This window comes from Pteropus medius, unplaced genomic scaffold (genome assembly GCF_902729225.1).
Source record: "Pteropus medius unplaced genomic scaffold, Ma_sr-lr_union100, whole genome shotgun sequence".
Classification (NCBI taxonomy): Eukaryota; Metazoa; Chordata; class Mammalia; order Chiroptera; family Pteropodidae; genus Pteropus; species Pteropus medius.
Window position 1 is genome coordinate 20,181,886 of NW_024354500.1, and position 18,221 is coordinate 20,200,106.

The window sequence follows — 18,221 nt, forward strand, 5'->3', positions numbered from 1 at the left end:
GGGTTTGAAAGGTTGCTGAGCTCTCTCACCACCTGGCTGCCGACACACACATACAATTTTCCCAAAATGATATCTTGGCCTCGTTTTGGATGAAGTCTTTTGTGCTACTCTGGGGGGTATTTCTTCTCTCAGCTCCAATTTTCCCTATCACCATCAAGTTCATGTTCAGATGTGGCACCAATGCTGATATATCCAGAGTATATGAACAGAAAAGTAGTAAAGTTGAAACTTAAAATTATGTAAATAAACTTCTCGGAATATAAATATGTGTTATGTATAAAAGTGGGAAGGAAAAACAAGGATACAACAGAAACCAATATATATAATATATAACTTACATTCTCTTGGACCAACTGGAACTTGTTTCTTTATAGACGTTCAATGGACTTTCATAATAGATACCGTTAGGAGTTCTTTTGTATTTTAACTCCATCTCTCTCCATCGTGTTCCCTAATGTATGCTTTAAATTCTCATATATAACATCAGTATTGACTGTCATGATTATGGATATCAAAAATGAAATATCAAAGAATGCCTCCTAAGTAGCAAATTGGAATTTGAATTGTACTCTTAAGACATTCCCAGCATATAATAAGAGATTTCTAAATTGGGAAGAGATCTAAAAGTCACCTAAAACAATACCTTTACTTTTCGCATTAGAAATTTAGGTGTTTGTAAAAAATAATGGAAATAGCTTTTAGTTAACAAGAATATATCCAATTAATAATAGGAGTTCTACACTTCTGACCAAATTTGAAAGCAAATTTAAAAGTGCTAAGTTGAAAGATACTGGGAAAATGTGAAAATGCCAGGATCCATTGCATTTCTGAAACAATACTGGCTCCATCTGGTGGTCAAAGTAATAATTTCTAGTTAATAGCATCTGTAATAGCATCTGTTGATGGTTAATGAACTATGCTTTCTTAAATTGAATATGTCCAACTGGGTCCAAAGATTTAAACATTTTAAAATATAAATGTAGTCTCAAAAATTTCACCATTTATACCTGTTATTAGCTTCTTAATAACGGGTATAATAAATTGGTATTTAAACTGGAATTGAAAAGGCAAAAATCCAATATAGAAAAATTAAAATATTTTCTCATCTTCCAAGAAAATGTGTTTATCTAATACTATATTGATATATTTATTGTTTAAAAACAGCAACAAATTCCATTATGTTTTTAATCAGGGCAATGTAATTAGTACTAATTTGTGATTTAAAATACGTTGCCAGTTAAATGTAAAACAATTTATGTAGTGATTCTGAAAATACATAGGATTGGTATTTTATTATTATTTTTTTCTTGTTCTTTAGACTAAGAAACTAAAGCATGAGTAGATTGTTCTATTAGCATAAAGAGGGCAAACCCATTTTGTGTTTATTTAGTATAGTTCTTGGATTCTGTGAAAACTTTGAAATTGCAAGCTAAACTTTTTGTGTTTGTTCATATTTGAGAACAAGAAACTTCAACTTTCTTCAGATTCTCAAAGGAATTTCTGGCACCTTAATTGTTTATGAAACCCTGAGTACACAAGCGAGTTCGGTTTGTGAAAATTTTCCAAGTTATGTGCTTAAGATATGCATATATGTTATACTTTAAAAAACATTTTTAGAAGTTTAAGAATCATTGTTTTGTGTTTTCAAATTTAAATATGTAATAATAAACCTTCACCACATACTGAGGTAAATAGATGGTAAAAGTTATTAAAAACTTTTGAGAATCAATTTCTCTAATAGTAAATTATGAATAACATCCTCTTGGTCGTTGACAAAACTACTACAAAATAAAAATTGTCTGACACTTGATCCCTGCTTCTGAAATCTCCCCATGCTGCTGCTTCTCACTAATTCTTCCTCCACTGTGATGTTTGGAATCACTGAAGCACTGCCTGAGGAATAGAATTATATGTTTATTCTCACCATTCCACCAGAACAAAAAAAAAGGAATTTGGGAAAATAAAGAAAATGAAAGATATGTACACTTTAGATAATATTATAGCCCCAAAGTCAAAATAAAAGTCAAAAAGTCCTCTTTTACTTGCCTCTCAACTCCAGATTCATTTTGTTTTCCTGATCTATGAAAATGAATCTGGGTCCTTTAAACAGTTTTTCTCTGCCAGTTGACCCTGAAGCTTTGTGAGTAGAGGATGCTGGAGATGAATTTCAGAAGAAAAAAATAATTTTGCTTCCTGGTTGCAGGATGCTCACCCAGCAGGTTCCTGCTGCGTTTATGGCTTTTCCAGCCCAGGGCTCCTTATGTGTCCAGCTTTGGCAATACCTCGCAGTCAGTAGCACTCAACTTTGCCCAGCAAATCTCCCTTCCCACTCAGTGATTTCGTAGCAGAGTGCCTTGACACCTGTAGTACTTGTGACAACTCTAGTGTCCCGCTCTTGCAGTGCATGTTGGTCAGGGGCTCCTTCTTTCCCCAGGGCCTTCCGTGTGGTTTTGTTGTTGAAGTGTCTCCTGTGAGACAGCTCCTTGTGAACAGTTTTCCCTGGCTCACCCCCTGGAGGGTGGATTGCCACCACATGCTCATATGTCGCCACAGGGACTTCTCCGCTCTCCATGAGCCCTCCCAACAAGGTCTGGATCTGAGCCTAGGGTCTCTTCTTTGGGTACTCTATCTGAGCCCCAGGGACACTGACTGATTCCACCCTCTGACTATGATGATTGGTTTGAAATGGGCAAAGAACACAAATCCATCTAATGAGTATGAGAACTTTACTGGAATTTTTTGGAAAGAGGTGTTTTTCTGCTGGGTTTGTTGAACTGCTAGGATGTAAGACTGCATCTTTGCCACTGCATGGGAGAAACCTATCTGCTAAAGAGGGAGAGCAGAACCAAGAGATAATAATAATAATAATAATAATAATAATAATAATAATAAATATTGCTGATAACATCATTTGAAGACCTGCATCTGGCCTCTGGCCACAGATATCTAAAGTTTTCAAAAATATGAGACAATAAATGCCCAATAAAAGTCAGCAGGAGTTCAATTCTGTCACTTGTGGTCAATATAGTCCTGACAGATGCAGTGATTGAGAGTAATTTATCTAAGGCTCTTAGGTCATCTACAGATAATGCAACATCTCCTAGGTCAAAGTCCAGGAATGAAGTTTAGTCAGATATTTATTAGGCATTTACTGTGTATACAGCACTCTATGCTAGAGAATAAACATTAAATTGATCAAATCTGAAAAGTGTTTCAATGATGTTTGACAGTCATTATCAGAGCAGACACATCTATCCGTTGATGTTCAGTAATAAAGTTATGCTGCTCTGGGTCAGACATTCAGACAATCTTAGAATATTTGGGAAAAAACACTTGTTCAAATGGCCAAGCACACTTTTTTCTGCAGTAATTATTTTTGTTTTCAATCTTTCTTTGACCTATTGTTTCTTTTACCTATTGATGACAGTAGAAATATTGAGGTAGAAATAAACTACATATCTGATTTCAGGCAGATCAAAAATATAAAAGTATAGCTAATTACAGACCCGCATCCTCTGCTCCCCTCTGTCTCTCTAACAGCAACATTAGCATGCTGCCCACACTGACGTGTCTCATGTCACCTAATATGATTGATTAAGGGATACATTTTAAAATTTCACCACTGTCTTTGTTTTTATTTTTTTATTTTCTAGACTGCTTGTCACATGCTCCAGATCCGTGAGAGGTTTGTATAAAATATAAAAGCAAATTTTAAAAGAAACACAATGTGTGACATAGGGACAAAAGCCAGAAAATTGTGCATTCCGAGGGACATGCCACTCTTCCTTCAGGTCTCTGCTTTGTTTTCTTCAGCTGGAAGAGTGACAGACTGAACAGCCTGGTGTTTGTCAGTGTATGTCACAACCATAATATTTAAACATAGGCCTCTTTGTAGTTATTTTCTTCCACCCAAAGCCTTTTTGGAAATGTGCCAAACAGACATTTACTCAAATAAATACAAAAGGTCAAGATTTTTCCCCTGCCTTCTCATTTAAAGCAAAATATTATTTTTCATTTTATTTATGGAAGAGTTAAGTTCATTATTTTTACTTGCCATATTATGTTGCTTAGTTATAATCCATTACTAATGTCAGTTTTTATAGTCTTATCTGTTTTCAGATATTGAAATTTTCTTCTAGATGCCTATTTCCATTGGTCAAACTTAATTTTTTTCTTTTTTTCATTTGCAGTTACAATTCAAAACTCAATGCCAATCTTTTTCAGAACTCTATAATTCTTTTTTTGTTTTGCTATAAATGTTTTTGAGAGGGAAATGTACTTAGCATAGCATTTATAAGGTAATCTTGGATTAAATTAATGTTATTTATTATATAACCTCATCTCCCTGTATCATTTCAAATAAAAATATCAAAAGATAGATTCACATGAACTTATTCCATAATACTACTAATTTGTGTTATAATGTATTATTTGTTAGCAGCAAATTGTCAGCTATAAGAAGTACCGTTTCTGAATGATCTGATAATAAAACAACGTATTTGGGATACTGTTTAATGGCACTTTGTCCTAGAAGTTAACATTTATTCTTTTTCTTGAAAGGAACATTAGACATTGCAAAACTAGAACCTGTTTTTCAAATAATCTAAAATAAAATAACTAAATATCTGTCACTCAGAAGTGAACAAAATAAATCTAATCTGTTCTCATTCCTTACTCTCATCAAAAATCGCTTTGCTGTCTTACCAGGTTTGGCCACTTTTGTCAAGGATGTCATGATTTCTGCAATTCTTAAAATATACTTTGACTCAGTGACTACTTCCCAGCAGAAGACTATGAAGAATTTAAGTAACATTTTCTACCTGCTAGAAGTTTAAATGTTTAAAAATAGTTTTAAAAAGTATCTAACAAAACTGAATTATTTTTGTTCTACAGTTACACATTATTACTTAGATTGTATTAATTTTAATCCACATGTTTTCTATTGCCAAAGGAATTTGAAAATGTTCCTAATAAAATCTATGTCATTAAAACTGTCAGAACAAAACATTATAATCCAAGTAAAGAGATATTAAGCTAATCGTATGGGGCAAAAAAAAAAAGTCTAAGAAGAACTAGTATAAATTTTACCAGGCAAGGCAAAAAAAAAAAAAAAGAAAAAGAAAAAGCATAGTATATTATATAACGATCATTCAACAAAAGGAAGTATAATCATACAAAAAAAGACAAACATTTCCCAAACAGTAGTCTTTAAAGATTGATGGATCATTTTAAAGTCTATACAAGGAAAATTAAGTATATTACAATCTATAAAAGTTTTTCAAGAATACCAAAAATCTATCACATGACCAACTTTTATTTATTAACTATCACTAGCCAAAGAATAAATGTCAAGCCTTCCTCCTGTGGAAAAAAATGTTTTTGAAATACTAATATATATTTTGTAGTTAAATGATTTCAGTTGGTAATTAGGTCATACATAGAACAGATCAAGGATAAAATGGCTTATACTTCAGTAGTTTTCAAACTGTTCTGAGCCAAGCCCTAGAAATTCTGTGCTGAGGCCTGCAGGCTGAGCTGGTTGTGATCTACAGAACTCCCCATTCTCACCACTCTTCCCGATTACTGTAAAAGCAGCTCCACTTCTATACATTTTAGGCTTCTGCATGAAATTGCATTTAAGGCACAGTTTCCAAACTAAATTTGGACCACTGAGAATGGTTATTTCAGGCCATTCAGATTCAACTTCAGGTAGCCTTTGTGCAGCTTGTTTTTTCAACATCATTTAATCATTCTTATAATAACCTTAAGAGGAAGTCATTATTATATCTATTTTACTGACAAGAGAAAACTGTCTTAAAAAAAAAAAAAAGGCATTTTATGAATAGAAAAGAGGTCAGGTTCCTGAACAGCCAGGTAATGGAATTTTGAAACCATGAAGGAATATGACCGTAGTATGTCCTGAAGAGTCTTCATGATCCAGGAGCTACACTCTTCAAGAAAGGAGGAGTGTGACCCAGAGGTTGGTCAATGACTGCAGAAAGGGGTGGATAGTAGAATCTGATGGAAAATCCAGTACTGGAGATTTCTAGAAAAGGGCCAAGAACCTAGAGTAGCAATGAGGAGCAAGAAAGGGCCTGAGGGAAGAAAATGTCCTCATGGGAGAACCAGGTTTCAGTTAGAACAAGATTAAGGAAACATTCAGAAAATAGAGTAGGGACAAGGATTTGTACTGATGACTAACCAAGAGCTCCAGAGAGCATGGCGAAAGGGTTTTAGATGTTGTGGAGAGATAGGAGATAGAGTCAGAAAAGGGAGGTACAGAGCCATAGGAGCCTATGGTGGTAGTTGACAAAACAGGACTATGGACCACCTAAGATTTTTCTTGACGTGCCCATCAAAGCTGTGAGTATTTAGGAGTGGAAGAAAAGGGTCTCAAAGGAGAGGAGAGGGACTAGAGCCTCATGGGCAATTACTGTCTCCACCTGAAAGCCACACCCATGTTTTCTGTTCACATTTCATTGGCCAGAACAAGAAAGAGGCACTATATAAATTTAAGAGGACCAGGAAATATAGAGGGTAAACTGAATATTTGGTAAGCATCACAAGCACCATAGAGCTGGTATGCTAAGTTGAAATTAGCCTCTCCGTAATGACCCCACGTAGAAGTTCTTGTTCTGAATCTTTGAGCAGCACACTGCCACCTTATTTCTTCTCTCACAAAAGAGAAAATTAAGTAATTCTCTCTAAATTCTTTCCACCATTTCTAGCATGAGAAAATTAGCAACACATTTATCAAAGCATCTTTCCTCCTCAAGACTCTGCAATTTGTCAATGACCATTTTAAACCATCCAATGGGATCACAGTCTTTGGAGATCTAAGCATAAATTCTTCAATGCAGATTAATTTTTTAAAATTTTGCCACATCATTCTGTGCATTGACATTAAGCCTGTGGTCAGCCAAAATCCCAGGCTACATTTTAGTCTGCAGTAAAGCAAAAATCTTTGTGTTTCGTCAAGGATTAGAAACTGATGAATAAATTTTGTCAATGTATTATCTAAATAATGCACTTCCAATAATAGATATTTTTATTTTTATTTTTGTAAGAAAGTTGAAAGTAAGTATAACAGAGCAATGGCTATTTAAAACAAGTTATAATTTATGGTTCTTAAAAATATCAGTTACATAAGCATTGAATTGTGTTTTTGGTGTTTGTTTTGTTTTAAGTGGAAATGCCTTCATGGAGCTATGAGACTTCCCCATGTACAATGGCTAGTCAAGAAGGTAAAAATCAAGTTGCTGGGGTTTTCAGAAGCTTTTATTCTCAAGACAGTATCTCAAGTTTCTTTGAGAAAATGTCTCAAGTTTCCTCAGTTCTCAAGTAACAATTATGATTTTACTTCCTGCCCCTTTCTATACTCTTTTCCCACATCAAAGTTTATCTTCTCATTTTCTAGATCAAAAAATACTTAAGTTCAGGGCGCTTTGTAACTATAAAAAATAAATTTTACAAATAAAGTTTTCCTTATACAATAAAGTTTCTTACATCCTTTTTGGCCTTTGAGGACCTTCATTCAGAGAGAAAGAGAAAGGGGGCAAGAAGAGAGAGAGCAAGAGAAAGAAAGAGAGGGAGAGAGAGAGAAGAGATGAATAACCAAGATAAGTATCAAAAGAAAGATAAGCATCAAAAAGATTTGCAGAGGCAACTAATAGATTTAGAATTTAAATACACTAGAATCACAGAAGAGAATCCATGCACAGAGAGAGCCTTCCACTTTGTCTAAAAGTATATCATTTGGAAAACTATTGATTAGAGCAAGGCATTTCATATTTTTCCACATTTGGAGTATAGTACAAAGGAATGCAAAGTGGTTATAAGAGGATGTTGTGTAACTAAGGGGGCAATGAGTAGAAAAATTTCATTCGAAACTCAGAATTTATGCTAAAAGTAGCAACAGAATTAAAAAGACATTTGAGTCATGTTATACTGGCAAGAGTTTAGACTTGGCATTGAAGAGCCACTAAAGACTTCTGTGGAAAACAGTGACATGATCAAAGCTAATTTTTACAACAAATATTATGACAGTAGTATCTAAGATGGAGTGGAGTAGAGACACAATGACAATAGAGACAAGAATTAGATATTGGAATTATCAGATAAGAAGTGCAAAACAATTATTATAATTCTGCTTGGTGAGATAAAGAAACATATTCTCATAAGTGAAAAGATAGGAAAATAAAGCAGAAAATTAGAAAGTGTAAAAAAGATCTAAGTGGAAGTTTCAAAACTGAAAAATAAAATATTGGAAATTCAAAATGTACTTGAAGATCTTAACAGAAGAATGGACATAACAGAGGAAAGAGTCATTAGACTTGAAAGTAGATCAATAAGAATCATTTGATTAAAAGGAGGAGGGAGGCGGGGAGAGAGAGTGAGAAGAGATTACACTAAGCAAGAAAGAGCATTAGGGATCTATCAGACAGTTTCAAAAGGTCTATTTGGGTAGTTGGAGTTCCAGAAGGAGAGGAGATAGAGAATGGGTCTGGACAAAACATTTGTAGAAACAATGCCTGGTAGATAGCATTAAAAAATAGGCGAAAATTATAAATTTATATATTCAAGAAACTCAGTAAATTCTAAAGAGGATTAGTTAGAAGAAAACCAAGCATAAATACATCATGGTCAAACTGCTGAAAATATTGAAAATGGCCAGAGATAAATGACACATTACATATAGGAAGATAATGATTCAAATGGCCTCACATTTATCAGAAACTATGGAGACTAGTCAACAAGGAAACAATATTCTCAATGTACCAAAAGAAAATAAATTGGTGATTCGGAATTCTCAATTAGCAAAAAAAATTCATCAAGAATGATGGTAAAATAAAGCCATTTTTAGATTTTGAAATAAATAATAACTCTAAGGGAACTGATTGCCTCCAGATCTGTACTACAAGAAATACTAAAGGAAACTTATTAGAAAAATAATACCTGAGAGGAATTCAAAAATAAACTTCAAGACAAAGAGTACTACTAAACATAAAGAGAAACATTTTATAAGAAAATAGTTGATTCATTGGGAAAACATATTCATAAATACATATGTGTCTAATAGTAGAGCCTCAAGACACATGAAGCAAAAGTGATAGAATTAGAGGAATTATTAGTTCCATATTATAAAAGGAGAATTTTACACCCTGTCAACAATTTATAGAAAAATTAGACTAAAAAAAAAAGTCAGCAAAGATGTGAAAGATCTAAAAAAACACTACCACAGTGATCTGATTGATATTTATGCATCATTATATTCCCAAAATCTCTCCATGAATGACACAGAACAGTATATACTCTATGACTCTACTTATATAAAATAGAAACAAATTTGTAGTGACAAAAAACAGATCAATAGTTGCCTGGAGCTTGGGGCAGAGGGAGAAATGGAATGCAAAGGGGCATGAGGAATCTTTTGGAAGTGGTGAAAGTGCTGTGTTTTTGTGAAGGTGGTTTCATGAATGTATACAACTGTCAAAATTCATTGAACTGTGCGCCTAATGAATGTATATATTGTACATAAAATATTCTTCAATAAAGTTTATAAGAAAAATAAATTGAATATCTTTAATTTTAAAAGAGCAATTTTTCTAACATTTTAAAATTTATCTTTCCATTGTTTTAGGCATAGAGCTCCTGAGTGATATTCCTTGAATGTTTATGATGGTGATTTTTAGGTGGTGGAAGGTTGGGAGTTAGGTATTTTTTGTTGTGTTGTCATTGTTGCTGTTGTTATTGAGTTTATTTTTTTCTATTGTTTATATTTCTTTTTATAATGGCCATTTATCATTTTTACAAAATCAACAAATTATTTTTGAAAGTGAATTGTTAATAAGGAAATTCAAACACTATGCTAGAACACTTCTTTTATAAGGTCGACAGCAAATAGAAGCACAAAATTATAACATAATTGTGGGGCATATTAAAAGAGAGGAAGAGTTTTCACAAAAGGGGAGAATTATAAATATATAAAAGAATTATGGAGCAACCCTGTGCCTTTTCCTCACAGATTCTTGGACTCTGTTTGCGTACATAGAAGCTAATCAATCTGTGAAATAAATTCCTGTCAACATGCAAATAGGTACAAAGATTTTCCATTAGCGGATGTCAAATTTCCTCCAAGCTGAAGGCAAGGAGATTCAATGCTTTCTTCCAAAGAAGGGGAAGAAATATTACAAAATAGATAATTTTTACAACATTATATGAAAAAGGATATAAAATATGATATGAAATAGGTATAATTTTGGTAAACAAATGAATAGATGAATTAAAACAGTATAGCTTTCTAGCATCGCTTGATTTATACTTCATTAGTAGTTGCATATTCTACCACACTGTATGACTCGCCCACATTGCAAGCCATTTAAACTCATGATGATTAGTTACTAGGCTGGTTTCTCAAATGATAGGTCATATGTAAAGCACCTCATTATACTGTAGATGAGACTTTATACCTCAGTGCATATCATGATACCTGTGTATATTCTGAGGGATATTACAATTCTATCACTATTAAGTCAGAAATCCTAAATACATTTCTAGTTCCTCACCAGTTCAAATGCCAGAATTTCACTAGGTTATGTATACATAGGGATAGAATTTTAAGGTTTTAAGGTATACACATCTTCAGTTTCTCTAGGTATTGGCAAATTGTTCTCCAATGTGGTTATACCAATTTAATCTCTCACTAAGAGTTGACACTGTTAAACTTTTAATTTTGGTCTTTCCGATAGTTTGATAAGTAAATCTTGCCTATCTCTACAAGTGAGGCTGAACATCTTTTCATATGATTACTAGCTACTTAGGTGTCTTTTTCCAAGAACTGCCCTGTTAATCTTTGCTCATTTTTCAATTAAGCTTTAAAATTTTTTCTTGTTGATTGTAGGAGTGTAGGAGTTTGTGTCTTTTAGCTACTAATCTTTTATCTGCTATATATATTTCAAATATTTTTTCTGGTCGATAGTTTGTTTTTAACTTCATTTATAGTGTCTTATGCCACACCAATTTTTAATTTTAACATATCGCATTACCAGTCTTTTCCTTATTGTCTATACTATTTGTGTCTACATTTAAATTTATTTCCATAATGTAGAAATGTAATTATTTGGTAAAAATAAATGTTGAAGCTCTTGATAAAATGGTTAAGTTATTTTCCAAAATTACTGAAGCATTAATATGCCTGCCTTCGATGCTTGAGAGTAACTGATTTACTATATTCTTATGAAGGTTAATTTTATGTGTCAACTTGGCCACAGTACCCGGATATTTGGTCAAATATATCTGTATGTTACTATAAAGGCATGTTTTACATGTGAGTAACATTCAAATTAGTAAGTTTTGAGTAAATAAATTATTAATGTGGGTGGGCCCCATCCAGTCAGTTAAAGGTCTTAAGAAAAAGATTGACCTCTCCTTAGGAAGAAGAAATTCTTCCAGCAAACAGCCTTCAGATTTGAACTGCAGCATTAACTCTTCCTTCAATCTCCTGCCCACCAACCTACTCTGCAGAATTTGGACTTACCAGCCTCCAACATCACATTGAAACAATTCCTTAAAATAAATCTTTCTCTATACACACACCCTATTGGTCTATTTCTCTGGAGAACTCTAATACAGTTGTTATTTAAATTTTATTTTCCATGTAAGTTAGATATACACATGTCCAGTGTCATTTATAGTTAATATGAGATGTCAGTCTTTCTGATTCCAGTCTTCTATCAAAATCTTATTTTTTTTATTTTAAGTGTAGTAATCACTTCCTCCTGCTCCTTTTATCATCATATTTTTCTTTGCCTTGACTTAGTTGATATTTTATTTAGATAAACTTCTTATGAAACTATATCCCTATTCATAAAGATTTTATACTTGAAAAGCTTATTTTCCTTTATTAAACCTTATGTTATTCTAAATTATCAAATAATTGGCATATGCAATCAATTTTCCTGAATACATTTGTTTTCTAATTTTTCAGTAATCTAAATAAAATAGTACTTTATAAAAAAAACTATTTCTAATTACTTAATTTAAAGTGTCTGGTTGAATGTGGTTAAGAGGAAGTTTTTACAGCAATAAAGATAACACTATAGTTATTTTTCAGATTTAAGAACTATTTCACAAAAAAAAGGTATTTTAAAATGCACCTTCTGTAACATTTTATATATGGCTACATCTATGAGAATATGTAGAATAAAACCATTTTCTAATCTATATAAATTACTTTCCATTTTAATTTAATGCTTTCTTTAAAATACAGTTTGAAAAGCATAAACTTTCAATAAACAATCTCATGGACTGAAAATGGGAAACTTGCTATTGTTCCGACATCCACAGTAACCAAACCAGCCTTATTCACATTCTACACCAATAGCCAAATGCCATTCATGAGATAAAATGATTGCTGATAGCAACAGAAATATTTTTAAACTACCCTATTCTTTTTATTCACATCTGTTCAGTGTTTGAATGAATTTTCATTTTGTTTTAGGAAATGTGTGTAACTGTATATTAAGTAGCTGGGGTCTGTGCGTATGAATGAGTGAAGGAACAGCTGACAGAATATATCATGGGACTGTAACATAATATGGCCGCAGTGACCCATGATAGCCTTTGCCTTGTGAAATAAAATGTAATGGAACTCTTTATTAGTTTTCCAAGCACAAATAGTACACATATTTGTGTGCCTTATCATTTTCAAATCATAATATGTTATTCTTAAAAATACATGCTGACTTTAAAAATAGGTACTTAATTCCTCAGTATACGACTTGATCGTGCAACAGTGAAAACTGCCTTTCAATTTTACTATTTATAAGAACCAAAAATCCTATGTGAATAAAATATAACAATTGACAAATAAGCTGCTTTTTACAGTTATCTTCATGAAGTAGTATAACTGATGAACAAAAAAATCTTAACAAAGTCTCCATAAAACAAAAAATGTAAGAGAAAAGAACCCCTTTATCATTGTAATCCTAGACATATTTTTTTCTCGAAGGAAAAAGATTTTTTTCTCTGAAAATTGCTTCTCCTTTAAGGAATATGGCTTAATGCTAGACTCAGACTTCACTAGCCTGCTGCCCCTACAGACAATGTACTTTGCATACAGCAGTTAAAAAGGCTTTTTTCCTAGCAGGGAGTCCTTCCAAATCACGAGTTCATCTCACCAGCCAGGTTTGTGCCAGTATTTGCTGCCTTTCTCAAGCAGAAAATCTCTTATGAACTTGAGCGAGGTCATTAATAGTAAGAATCTCTTGAAGCCGCAGAGTGCAGAATACTTTTTAAATAAGTTTCCCATAGAGTGTGTCATTTCACAGGAAAGATTCAGTTATTACCTTTTTTCTTTTTTCAGATGGAAAAAAAAAAAAAAAAATGAAGCCAAGTGTGGTTTCTCAAGCACAGCTAGGAGTTGTCCTTGATTTCATTTTCCCTCACACTCGAAGCCCAACCCATAAGCAAGTCTTGTCAGCCCTATCTTCAAAATGTGTCCCACATCTGCCTAATTCTTCCAGTTCCGTCACTACTACCCTAGTTCAAGTGGAGACTGTCTTTCTTCAGCACAAACGCAACAGCTTCTAACTGATACTCCTGAGTGCATTCTCTCCCTGTGACTATCCAGTGTGAATCAGATCATGGGGCTCTTCTGTTCACAAATTCTCTTTGGCTTCCCATGACCTTCAAAGTTTTTGTTGATTTGGCCCTGCCTCTACCTCTTACTTCCATCTTCCTCAACTTTCTCCCTAATGCACTGCATTCCAGCCAAATTGGCTTTCTTTCTGTCCTTCAAATGCGTCAAGGTTTTTCGTGATTCAGGGCCTTTGCAGCTACTGCTGCTTCTTTCTGGGCTTCTTTCACCCAAGATGTCTCCATAGCTGCCTTCTTATGAATAGTGATGTCTCAATTCAATTGTTACTTCCTCAGAGAGGCCTTTCCTCCCCACCCTTAGTGAAGTAGCTCTTCCACCATCCCTCGATCATATTATCCTATTTTATCTTCTTCATAACACCGATACTTGAAATTACCCTATTTTCAATTTATGTATTTATTTTATCACTCCCACTCTATTAGTTATAAATTGCTGCATGAAAAATTACCTAAAGTTTTGCAACTTAAAACAAAAACAAACATTTATTATCTCACACAGTTTGTATGAATTAGGAATTTGGGAATGGCTTAGCTGGGTTTTTCTGGCTCAGGGTCTCACATGAGGCTGAGTTAACTGCAGTCTTGACTGGGGCTGGAAAACCTAATTTTGAGTTGGCTGACACATATGATTGGCAGGTTTTTGCTGGTTATCAAACGGAAGTTTCAATTACTATATGTGAACATGGAGCTGTTGGAGTGTCCACACAATATGACAGCTAGATTCTCTGAGAACAAGTGATCCAAGAGAAAGACAGAAATTACAGTTGTTTATGACCTAGTGTTAAAAGTAACACATGGTCATTTTACTGATTACATGGGTCATCCCTATTCTGTGTGAGAAGGGACTGGACAAAAGTATGGGTTCTGGGAGCCAAAAATCATTGGGGGTTCATCTTGAAAGCTGGCAACCACACTCTGTCCTATTCAACAATATCCCTTGTAAAAAGTTTTAACTAGAAGTCAAGGAACTGGGCTCCTTTCTAGCTTTGTTTCTACTTAGCCATTTGACCGTGGGTAAATCACTCAACCTCAATGATATTTAATAGCTTTATCTATAAAATAGAAATATACCTATCTTGACTCATTCACATATTTGTTATATTATGTAATAGAAACAATTCAACTGAGTTTCAAACCCAGACTTTAGATTCAAACCTTGTGGTTTTTAAATTATGTTATATTAGTCCCAACCCTTTAGTTCCTCTTCAATAGAACAAATAGGTTAAATTATATAATCTATAATGTTCTTGCAACCCCAACATTCTAAGGTTTTTATCACTAAAGCAACAATTACATGATACTAATTTGAAGGTATTTTAAGAAACAGCATTGTGTGGTTTAACTAAGGAATATTATTATTATAGCCAAAAGAGTCAAAGTATAAGTCAATCTGTTACTAAAGCAGCTGTAAGGTGTTCTGATAGAAGAGATAGGGCAGGACAGCATGATAATGCTACCCATTGTCATAAAGAGCCAGGAGACAATTGGATGAGGGATTGGCAATTATCGGCAAACCTCACTTCAGTCAATTACACAGTGCTATCCTTGTTTCAGTTGGCCAAAACCTTGCCATTGGCCTTTGAGGTTTCTGACTTGAGGGCCCAGATAATTCAAAAAAGTAGGAAGAAAACTTTTTCACCAGGGCCCAAGAGGGCACCATTGCACCTTTCTATAAATGAAGGGGAAGCAGCCCCAACTACAGGTCAGCCTTGATATATAATATTGTGTGTACTATATACATTTTTATTTTGGAATTCTAGTCAGCTGCCCTCAGTTCCTGCATTTACTCACAGATCTCAGCCAAGAACAGTTTCCCTCCTCAAAATTGTAAGAAATCTTTTAGCGGCCACCAAACCACTAAATACTGACTCCTAGCTCAGTCCTCACTGCTTTTGTTTTAAAACTTGTTTATTAGAAGTCAACAGAAATTGAGGCAATAACACTTACCATATTTGTATGTCAGTCATGTATATTTCTTCAATATCATTTTGAAAACTAGAATTTGTAGGGTTTTTTTTTTTTGCTTTTTTAATTTAATTTTATTTTTTCAATCATAGTTGCCATTATTAGTTTCAAGTGTATAGCATATAAGATGTATAGGTTTTAGAAAAACAATGTGTTGGTTTGGCATAGAGACAGTTTAATTTTTAGGTCTCTCATTGATTTCTTTTCTTACTAAAAACAGCTCCAATTTTGGGCAATTTTGGGCAGTCATAACCCATTTGATCCTCATACAAAAGCGATCTGATTAACAGTCTCTCTCTCTCTCTCTCTCTCTCTCTCTCTCTCTCTCTCTCTCTATATATATATATATATATATATATATATATATATATAGGCTTTTTTTTTTTTTTTGGTTTATACTGTGGCAGAAATAGAAATGCCTGAAGAAATTTTAATGTTTGTATCTTTTCAGAGTACCACATTTCCCATGCTTCGAAGACTTCAGAAACATCTTTCATTTGTGTTTAGAATAAAATCTGGGATGTAATATTATTAACGATGATGTCACAGATATTTGAACAAACATCTGTAGGGCAAGACAAAGTGTCATTGATTTGTTTGTGAAACTGGACCATTTAAAGTAAAGTATGAAGATCTTAGTGGCTTATTTGTCAGCATTCTTATCAGTTAATTTATAATAAGCTTAATACATCCAAGCATAGTAGCATAACTCTGGGCCTAGTACCCAAAAGAAAACATTAGGATTCAAAGCAATACAAAACAACACTACCAATTTCACTGCACTACGCATTTTAAATTGTTGATGCTTAATCCCTCAAAGCCACGTTGAAACATGTGCTGCAGCCACCAAGAGTGTCGAATGAAAAAATCTGAAGGGATTAAGGAGTCATTTCTCAGCTAGTTACAATGAAGAGGAATTTTCCTTAAACCCTGCTGCCTTCTTCCCTCCCCTTTACTCCCTTTTACTCAGGGAAGTAATTTATTGGGTTGGGAATTTAATAATAAATTTGGCATGCTCAGCTCAGTTCCACACTCCATCAAATTTGAGAGAGAGGTCCTCCATTCCTTGATCCATAAGTCCTACCTGGCAGCCTCCACACCTGAAGAGACCTGCCCAGCTCCCACATTGCAAATAGGGTGGGCAAATCTCTCTGAGGGTGAGTTAGCAGGACTATTTATCTCTCATAAAGTACACCCTTTAATTTTGCCAATATTTTGGGTTCTCATCTGTCTATCTTATGTCTCAAGAGCACAACAGTTTGAGGCTTCTGGTTAAGATGAAGAATAGATTAATGCTATGCTTGCCTCCTCCACGACCAACTCAAGATTACAACTAAACTACAGAAAAACCATTATTGAAAATTGCCTGAAGTCTAGCTGAACAGAAGCCCTATAATTAAGAACATACAGAAGAAGCCATATTGAGATTGATGGGAGGGGCAGAGATGGAAAATGGGCTGGTGCCCACACTCACATGTAACGATTGAAAATCGAGAGAGATATCTTGGCTGCAGAGGTCTCCCCTGAGGAGCAAGAGGTCCTGGCCCATACCAGGCTCCCCAACCCAGGGTTCCAGTGCCAGGAAAAGAAGTCCCCATAACTTCTGGCTGTGAAAACCAGCGGAGGTTGTAGCTGAGTGAGATGGAGGGTGGCTGGAGCCTCAAGGGTTACTCTTAAAGGGCACACACATGCATGAACTTACTGACGAACTCACTTCCTCTGAGCTCCAGTGCTGGGGAAGCAGCTTGAAAGGTGCCAAAGGCATACAAGGAGGAACTGAATTGCCTGGTTTCAGGACGAGGGCTGGAGGGGAAACTCCATCTTGGCAGGCGCCATTTTGTTCCTCTGTTGAGCCCTCCTCCAATCCATCCTGCCTGCACAGGCACAGGTGGACACCACATCTGAGTTTCCATCAACATAGCTAATGCTGTTCACACCACCCTGGGGATTCCGTGAGACCCCACTCCACCCAATTTGTGGGCCAACCCAAGCTGCTTTTAGCAGCTTTTTCATACAAATGGCCTGTTTTGGTTTGTGCTACGAACTTTCCTAAAATCTTTCAAAGGTTCACAAACTCCAAACAAATAGTGGCACTCCTCAGCATGTCCTGTACATCTTACTAAGTGGCCCCAAGCCTGGCACTAAAGGCAGTCAACCTTGGTTCACAGCCTAACCTCTCCCAGGTGCCTCCAAGCCTAGCAAAAGTGGCAATCATCTGCAGATCACTTTGTAGCTCTTACCAGGTGGCCCTGGGCAGGGCACAGGCAGCAGCCGAACTTGGCCTACACAGAGCTCCTCCTAAGAGGCTTCAAAATGAACACACATGGTGGCAAACTTCAGACCACACCAGAGCAACCCCTCCACAAATGACATACCCAAAGGCAGATTTGGAAGGCACCAGAGCCCTGCTAAAGCAAATCCTGTTTTGTGAGGTCAGCCTTGGCACCACAGCTCCTCTGCTATAGTTATAGCCATTTCTCACAGCCAATTAGCCTGAGGGTTGATTCTCCCCAAGTGAGATGCCAAAAGCAATCAAGCCTCAACTACAACAGAAAGTCACACACAATCCACATAAGAGTCATCTGGCTCATGTGGCCAGG